The following is a 9,729-nucleotide window of genomic DNA, read 5'->3' on the forward strand; positions in this document are numbered from 1 at the left end:
CGTAACAAATTAGGCGATGTCATTCTTTCTGATGGATGATAGAATTCCCATACACACACACACACACACACACACACACAAACTCACAATGTTTTCTTGATCCAGTCATCTACTGAGGGACATTGGGGTTGGTTCCATATCTTAGCTATGGGAAATACTGCTGCAATAAACACAATAGTATTGATAATTTTAATATGGTCTTTTTGTTGACTATTTAGGTGAATGCCCAAAAGTGGGATTGCTGGGTCATACGGGAGCTCTACGTGGAATCTTTTAAGGAACCTCCATACTGCTTTCCAAGTGGTTGAACAAGTTTACACTCCCACCAAGAATGAAGTAGGGTTCCTTTCTGGCCACATCCCCTCCAGCATCTGTTATTGTAAAAATGTGGAGCGCTTCTCCAATTTGTGTGTCATACTTGCACAGGGACCATGCTAATCTTCTCTGTATTGTTCCAATTTTAATGTATGTGCTGTTGAATTGAGCACAGAATATTTTTTATATATAAAGTGGAATTGATTTTCTTAAACTAGACAATTCAACAAAAAATAAGTTCAAAAGAATTGTTGTGAAATTTTAGAACCATGTATTTCTTACATAAGCACACATTTAAGACTAAAGTCAAGATTGATATGTCAAAAACAAAATAATTCCACATATTTGTTGTTCAACAGATGTGTAGGAGGAGGAATTCAATTATTCCATACAAGGCACCTATCATAATGAACACTGCAGCAAGTGTTAAGTTTTTTTTTTTAAGTTTTAATGTTTTAAATATGTTTAATTTTGGGAATTTGCTTATATACCAAAATTAAAATTGTTTGGTAGGTCATATAACTTTTCTATAAAGTATTTAAGATTTATGGTGGCATACATATACTACTAAGTATGTACATTTCAGAGTTTATAGAAACCTTACTAATGAGAAGCTGCAAAGTCTTTGTATGAAGAAACAGTGAAGAGTTAAAGCTTTGTTTTTTTTTAATTAATTAATTTATTTTATTTTATTTGTGAACATACTGTACAGAAGGGTTACAATTACATGGGCAGGATAATGCGTACATTTCTTACCAAGCATTGCAGCCTCCTCCTTTGTTTACCCTTCACGTCCCTTCCCAGCCTACCCCTCCCCCCCCAGTCCCAATCCTTCTCCCTCCCCCCGTACCCCGCCCCCCCCGCACCTACGTTGTAAAGATCGTTTTCGACATGACAACTTGTACTTCTCATTGTTGCAACAAGTCCACCTGTATACTAAAACGACTTGTTTTTCCCCATCTCCTCCACAAGTTATACTGACATCAAATAAAGTGAAAGCAGAGATTATACTGTGAGGGAGGGTCATACAAAGCAACAACGAAATAATCTTATAAATGCGTTAGAAACACATGCATGAAAGAAAAAAACATTAAAATACATATCTAAGGGTTCATTTTCCTAACATCACATTATCTGACCTTTCCTGCTTGACTCATACATATACTAGATATTGCAAATAAGGGAAACCATGGGGCCTATGTTTCTTTGGGCCTGGCTTACTTCGCTTGATATAATTTTTTCCAAGTCTTTCCATTTCCTAACAAATGGGGCAATGTCATTCTTTCTGATGGAGGCATAGAATTCCATTGTGTATATATACCACATTTTCTTGATCAATTCATCTACTGAGGGGCATCTGGGTTGGTTCCATATCTTAGCTATGGTAAATAATGCTGCAATAAACATAGATTTGCTGGTAGCTTTAGTGAGATCTTGTTTGTAAATATTTGAATAAAGAACACTGCTGGAGGAATATCAATACCAAATTTCAAACTTTACTATAAAGCCATGGTAATCAAAACAGCTTGGTATTGGCATAAGAACAGACCTCAGGACCAATGGAATAGAATTGAAAACCCAGAAATGAACCTGCAGACCTATAGCCATCTAATCTTCGATAAGGGAGCTAAAACAATAGAATGGAAGAAAGACAGCCTCTTCAGTAAATGGTGCTGGCAAAATTGGTTAAGTACTTGTAGAAAACTAATGCTAGATCCTTATATATCACCCTGCACCAGAATCAACTCCAAATGGATCAAAGACCTCGAAGTCAAAGCAGACACTCTGAAAGCATTACAGGATGGAATAGCTGAAACCCTAGGTCTCCTTGGCTCAGGCCGAAATTTTCTGAATAGAGATCCGGAAACACAACAAATCAAAGAAAGTTTGGACAAATGGGATTGCATAAAATTGCAGAGCTTCTGCATGGCAAAGGACATAGCTAGCAAGATCAATAGAAAGCCCACGGATTGGGAGAAGATCTTTACTAGCCATACAGTGGACAAGGGTGTCATGTCTAAAATATACTTGGAACTCAAAAAATTAAATCCCCCAACAACAAATCCTCAAACAACTGCCCAATAAACAAGTGGGCGAAAGACTTAAAGAGAAACTTCTCTGTAGAAGAAAGAAGGATGGCCAATAGACACATGAAGAAACGCTCAACATCCCTAGCCATAAAAGAAATGCAAATCAAAACAACATTGAGATACCACCTCACTCGAGTTAGAATGGCAAAAATCAAGAACTCAATCAACAACAGATGCTGGAGGGGATGTGGACAGAAGGGAACCTTACTTCATTGTTGGTGCAAATGTAAACTTGTTCAACCACTTTGGAAAGCAATATGGAGGTTCCTCAAAAAAACTTCACATAGAACTCCCCTATGACCCAGCAATCCCACTTTTGGGCATTTACCCAAATGTTTACAAACAATACTTTGTTAACTACACAGTTTCTGTTAAAATTTTAGGGCTTCCTTACTTTATATGTTAGTCAGGAACAAAAATGATTATATAAACCATATAGAGATGATGCGATGAGACATAAATAGTAATCTTAGAGGGTAAATTTAAAGACTACTCATAGCCTATAAAACTCTTGTTGAACATCATAAACTTAGCCAGTTTTAATTGTACTGGAATATGAGAAAATAGTAAAATCTAATATGTAGTACACTTCAAATATTGGAAACAGTGGTATTTGGTTTTTATTTTATTAATCATTAATATTTAATTATTGGTTTTCTTTATTTGTAGCATTGTTTTCCTTGTTGTAATATAATATAACTTTTTGTAAGTCATCATTACGAGATACTTTGAGAATGTTACTGGGATGGCTATACCATTTTTTATTTTTTATTTTTTATTTTTATTTTTTGTTGGTCGTGGAGGTTGAACTCTGGGCCTGGGCGCTGTCCCTCAGCTCTTCAGCTCAAGGCGAGCGCTCTACCACTTGAGCTACAGCGCCACTTCCGGTTTTCTGGTGGTTTATTGGAGATAGGAGTCTCACGGTCTTTCCTGCCCAGGCTGGCTTTGAACCACGATCCTCAGACCTCAGCCTCCTGAGTAGCTAGGATTACAGTCTTGAGCCACCAGCGCCTGGCCATACCATTTTTTATAGGTGCATGTGAATTTACAAAGAGCAAAATTAAGAACAAAATATTGATTAAAATTTTCTCAAGTAGAGTTTGAATCAGGAGTGTTGATAAATGACCACACATAAATCTTAGCCCCAGGCTGAAGCAGTGGTTTTACAAAGTTGAGGCCACAAAATTGAGAGACGGTTTTTGTGTTTAGTTTTTTGTTTTAGTTTCTGTTGGTTGTGGGGCTTGAACTCTGGGTCCTGTGTACTGCTCCTCAGCTCTTCATCTCAAGGTTATTGCTACCACTTGAGACACAGCACCACTTCCATCTTCTTCTGCTTATGTGGTGCTGAGGAATGTGGTGTTGATGGGTTATCATACATCAAATACCTTCAAATGTACATGTAGAGTCTAAAGATAGCAGTATGAATATTCTCATACAGCTCTTGTTTATCTGTTATGCACTTTCAGTATTATGATATTTCTCTCTTTCATTCTCTCTTATTTCCTCTCTTTCTCTTTCATGCTCCATGTCTGCTACTTAGAATTTCTGCTGGGCTACTATTATCCTTCAGGACCCACTGGGATTTTGGGAACATGATAGGGACCATCAGTTACCCTTGCATTCTTTAAGAGTTATAAGAGTGACGTGATATTATCCATTGCCATTCTAAATGGCAAAACAACAGATCTAGGAATTCCTGTTGACTTTTAGTACTATTACAAATTTTCCTCATAGGAATCATTGGGATGGATAAGATACTTTTAACCTGTGTCCTAAAGATCTTTTCCTTTTACAAGCAACCCTTTTCTTTTATTATCAGTAAGTAACAAAAACAAAGCTATCCTATGGAAAGTAGGCTGAAGTTGTTCACAGGGATGAAAAACAAGGAAGTGGGGGAAATGAGCAAAGATCCTCATAGCAGTTTATCATGTACACTTTGTGAGGATGACAATGTGCTGGGAAGTCTAGATTAAATCACTAAACACCTGAAATATATAAATATATATACATATATTTATATATGTATATTTATTTATAAATGCATATATGTGTGTATATGCCCTTATATATGTACACATGAATATTGCTCTACATACAAATACACACATACATATACACATGTATACATGCACACATGGAGAAAGACGCATAGATACAGCCAACACAAGTTTCACTACTTGTTGAATATGCCCTAGACGGAATGCTTGGAACCAAATATGTTGAAGATATATTTGTCTCTAAGAGTACTTTTAGCACTTCTCTTATCTCTTAAAACTGGTAGGTTTTGACAGATTCGACTTGCAAATGCAGTACAAGTGATAGTAAATCACCGAGAAATCTCAGTAAGTATAGGTTATATGGTGTCTCCTTCCTTCCCACGGAATCCTTGCTCTTGTAGACACTCTCAACAACCAAAACAGTAGGAGAATATCCTGGTAATGAATAAAGTTACACGGCATCTTTCCTTGAGCTCTTTTCCAACAGCCAGCATCAATTCCTAAGGAATGAGTGAATCCACAGAAGACTGGAGCTCAGGTCAACATTTAACCAACCCATGTGATAAGTCTAAAGTGAAAAATGCTGACCTAGGTCTTGCATTTCCTGGCCACGAAAATAAGAAAAGTATTTGTAATGTATTAAAATTTGAGAATAATTGGTACCATGTCAATAAATGTGTAGAATACAATTATACCAACTGACAAAAGATGCATTTCATTTGTGTGCTTTTGGACTTGGCGAGTGATTTTTGGTGTGTCTACACAAGTAGAATCAACATAAATCAAGCCAGCATTTCTTCATTTAAGATACAAGGAAAGTATACAGGTTGACCCATTGTAGCAATGAGATGTACAAGACACTCTATCTGGGGATATTAAGACCACATGATGGGTTTTTCTACAACCCCCATTATTCCACTAACTTTACTCCCCTCTCCTCTTCACTCTTCTAAGGGTTAAAATATTTAATTCATATACTAATCCACCTCATCACCAAATTTGATTTAAAGGATTTCTGCTCTTGTTATCAATGTTTGTTTAAGGGTTGAAATTCTGTTTGTCAAAATTTGTCTTGCATTTTGTTTGGTATTGCCTACTATTCTGACATTGACCACGTGGTTTTATCATATTGGGAAAAAAATATCACTTTGTCACTGGAATTCCAAAAAAACGTATGGCTGATTTTCATTTTTTAAAAACCCAAGTGCATCTTAAAACTTTAGTTTAAAAGTGTGTGTGTGAAAACATGTTCAACATAATCTCATTATAAAAACTGTGTAGCAAGTTATCTTCTTCTATGTCTTGATAGTGATACTTCCTATCAAATTTGCTGTTTGTTAAAAGAAAACCTTTTTTCAAGGGTAGTAGTAAAAGGAATGAGACCCAGCTCAGCTCCTAGCAAGCTGTGATGAAAAACAAACCAGTAAGGAGGTAAGAATTATCTTAAAATGTTTGTTCCACATATCTGTTTATGTCCCCAGAAACTTCGAGTATAGGAGATGGTATGAGTATGCCTTAAAAGACAGCTAGTGAATAAAGTTGGTAATTCTTGGCTGTGATTTAACATTAAAACTAGCATGTCATTCTCTATGTCCATCTAAAGGCGTTTCTTTAACGTATGTGTATAATTTTGTAAGTAACTAAACAGGAGTTTTGACAATTCATCTGAGGGAGGTGGTTTTGCCCAGATCCTGCCTGGACCATCCTACCTCCACCATGGTACACTGGACTCCTGCCTGACTTCATCACACACAGCTGATTCTTGGTAAAATACTGATTTAGATTTACAAACACTAAGACTCTTATGGGACACTCTCTGCAAACCATACTCATCCTGATATGAAAAAGCCAGCTATGTTGTTATACTATTGAAACATGTATAGGCCAGGAGAGCCTCTCATACAATTTAGTTATCAGGTTTTCCAGGCATACAAGCTATGCTCAAACTCTCATCCCATCTATTGAATTTTGTCATTGCAGAGTTCTGGCAAGTATTTGTTGATCAATTCTTGGCAGGGTGCACATAAACTCTACTTGTTCTCACTGATCCCCTTGTTGCTTTAATTGGAAATGATAAAGGGTTTTTGTGGCAAAGATTGTAGTTCAAAGCCAGCCCAGGGAGACAAATCCCTGAGACTCTATCTCCCAACTAACCATCAAAAAGCCAGGGTAGATGCTGGCTCAAAAATTAACCAGCCAAATGCTAATGTGGCCCTGTGACTCAAAGTGGTAGAATGCTAGCCTCGAGCAGAATTGCTCAGGGAAATTGCTCAGGCCTTGAGTTCAAAGCTCATATCTCAGCCACAAGTACCTAGATCCCAGGACAAGGTGGAAAAGAATAAGAGGAAAAGATGTTACATCAGCCACTTTGTGCCTGCCCTTTCAAAATTAACCAGATCCAGGAGGTCAATAGAAACAAGTTGAGAATCTTGTCCATCTAATGTCCATATCTGTCTAACTCATAAATGCACAGGAATTTACATTCTTGCCTTTGTTACCTGCTATTTATAGGAAATGATCAAGGTCTCTCACCAGGCCCTTAACTACTCAAATCCAGCCCTAGTTTCTGACTGGTTTTAGGCTCATGATCCAAATGGAACTTTTCTGGTTTATTCCCTGGTTGTGTTTTCTGATGTCACTCATATCAACTAGTCCTGCCACCTTGTCAGCCTTTTGCCTGATCTCAGTATTTTCAAGTTTCTAACAGGATAACAGCCCTCACTCAAACCTGGGACCAAGTCAAGGACATCCGATTACTGCAGGCAGCCAGAGGCTTTGCTTACACTGCTCTGGACCAAGCACAGACCTGGACCTGAAGACGCCAGCCCCAGTGACTCCTGGACACACTTATGACAGAAAAGACCATGATGACCCTCCACCTTTTATACTCCAGGGTTCAAAATGATGGAATCTGCTTTGTTTTCATAACTGCATGATTCTCCTCTCTCAGCCCAATTCTTTTTATGTATCCAAAGATCCTATATGAAGAACTTGCTTCTCCCCACTTGGCCCTATCATTTTATGTATCTAAAGATGGAATATGAAGGATTGACCCCCACCCTGCTGTCCCAGGCTCATACACAATACAGGCAAAATCCCAGGTATGTGTGAACTCCTTTTATGTGCAGGCAGGGCAATCCATATAATCCAGTTGTAAACATCCCACTATGGGCCAAACTGAAAGGTCTCCACTTTCCTTGACCTAGGGGGTTTTCATTAACCTCTACCTCCTTGCTCAGTCCTCCTATAAAAACTCAGATCCTGTTTCAGCTCCCTCACACAACCTCCAAACCTGCTTTTGTCAATAAACAGTCCTCTTCTCTTGATGATGAATTCCGTCCTATTCCTTTTCCATTCTCCTAAATTTTCCTAACAAGGACAGGCTGTATTCTATGACGCAGAAGAGAGAAAATTACTAAGCATTCATTTACAGCTTTCTGAATATTTCTGATTCTGCACACATCAATTATCTATCCATACCTATGTCCGAGTGAGAGGATTTTAAAAGAATTTAGTGTTGGTTCCAATGCATTACATTAAGATATTTAGAAACAACTGAGAATTTTTGGTGGGACTGAAGGGATAGCAGAATTTGGTTTTCTATAATTTGAGCAATTTGCAAAAAGAATTGGCAAATTACAATTTACATTTGCAGCATACTTGACACATTAATTTTTGTGTATTGAAAGGAGCACAAGACTCAACAATATGTCAACGCTATCCTCTTATTTATCTCTAAAGGTTTATGTTCTGGTTATTTAATATTAAAACTTCAAAAAAATTTAATCTTTAGCAGTCATGCAAAGGGGTTTCACTTCATATTGTCAGTGTTGAATAATGTGTATGTGCATTTCAATGTACAATACATCTGGATCATTGTCAATCATTCCACTTTCCGAATTTTTATACATTATATAGTAAAAATCGTGTACAGAGGGGTTACAGTTATATGAGTAATGTCTTCTGCATCATTTTCACATATTTTAAGTGAATATCGAAGGTAATTTACCTAATATTGGAAGTTTAGGAGCGGTCTTCTTTTTCTGATAGTAGCAAGAGTCAGTTTAATTATGCAGATTCCAATATGGAGTGAGCCCTTTAGTCTTCTAACTTTTCGATAAATTTAGAGTTATTTTTTATTAATAATTACAAACGTTTTATTTCAGTATTTGAAACGCTGCCCTAATTATTTTAAAACTTTCTCATTAAGCTAGGCTGAACATTTTTTTCCCATTTGCCCCACTAGCTCAGGTTAAGTCTCCTTTGGCTTTATTGTTTGAGAGGCCAAGGGAAGAGGGTAAACAGAAAGATGATTATTACTCAGATATCTCCTTCCTCTTCTGGTTTTGCTATTCTTGTTGAGAGGAATACTAGATCAGGGAACAATAGTAATGCTTGATTTCACCATACAAGGGAGCATTCCTGGCATGTCAATTATTGTTTCTCAGAATCACTTGAACTGATTACTCTTTCCTTTTCTGTAACAGTAACCTCACTCTGGCACCCTTGGTGCAGAGGGAAGCACACTAACAGGTTTTTAGCTGTAAATTGGTATTCTATATCTTAACTTACTACTACCAAAAATATAAAGCTTTGGCTATATAAATGCAAAGGCACTGATTGTCCAATAATACCTTATAGGCAATTCTACTCAGCTCTCTCCTCCTCTCCTATCCTCCCTTCTCTTCCCCTCATTTACTCTCCCTTCCCTTCTTCATTCCTTTTTTCTCTGTCCTTCGTAATCATCTCTAACTTCTCACTTTCTATCTTCCAGTAGCAAGTGATTTGGTTTATCAGACAACACATAAATCATTGAACAAATATTTTTTCTCCTTTTTGTGATTATTTATTCTTAAAAGAAGTGAGTTTTAGTAGAGCACCAGTGGCTTCCACCTAGCTACTAGGTAGGTTCAAATTTGACAATTGCAATTCCAAGCTATTCCAAACGAATAAATTTAAAAGATTCTTTTCTCCACTTGTAGTAAAAGGAAGAAATGAAGGTGTGACTCAGGTGGTATAGTCCAAACATTGAGAATTAATGCCCATATAGAGCTCAAGGCCAGTAGTTCAAAACCCAGTACCAACATAATATTAAAAAATGTGTCCTTCTATTTTGAATGGGGATATTTCTCCAAAAATTCATACCCAGGACAATTTTCAAGGTAAAAGAGTTTTTCAAAGGCTCTCTAAGTTCTTAACCTGATTTCTCTGCTTGATTTACTTTATTGGAAATAAGAACCATTTGTTAGGAAATGGAAAGACTTGGTAAATATTATATTAAGTGAAGTAATCCAGACCCAAAGAAACATAGGTCCCATGGTTTCCCT

General features: G+C 37.1%; 1 non-coding gene across 1 annotated transcript; it reads right to left on the bottom strand.

The window, feature by feature from the left end:
- Window positions 1-381: 381 nt before the first annotated feature.
- Window positions 382-488, bottom strand: LOC122115128. Its single transcript, XR_006148722.1, has one exon. It is a non-coding gene; the product is annotated as a U6 spliceosomal RNA (small nuclear RNA).
- Between the last annotated feature and the right edge of the window lie 9,241 nt (window positions 489-9,729).

This window comes from Dipodomys spectabilis, unplaced genomic scaffold, assembly GCF_019054845.1.
Source record: "Dipodomys spectabilis isolate Male_0828 unplaced genomic scaffold, ASM1905484v1 ptg000116l, whole genome shotgun sequence".
NCBI lineage: Eukaryota > Metazoa > Chordata > Mammalia > Rodentia > Heteromyidae > Dipodomys > Dipodomys spectabilis.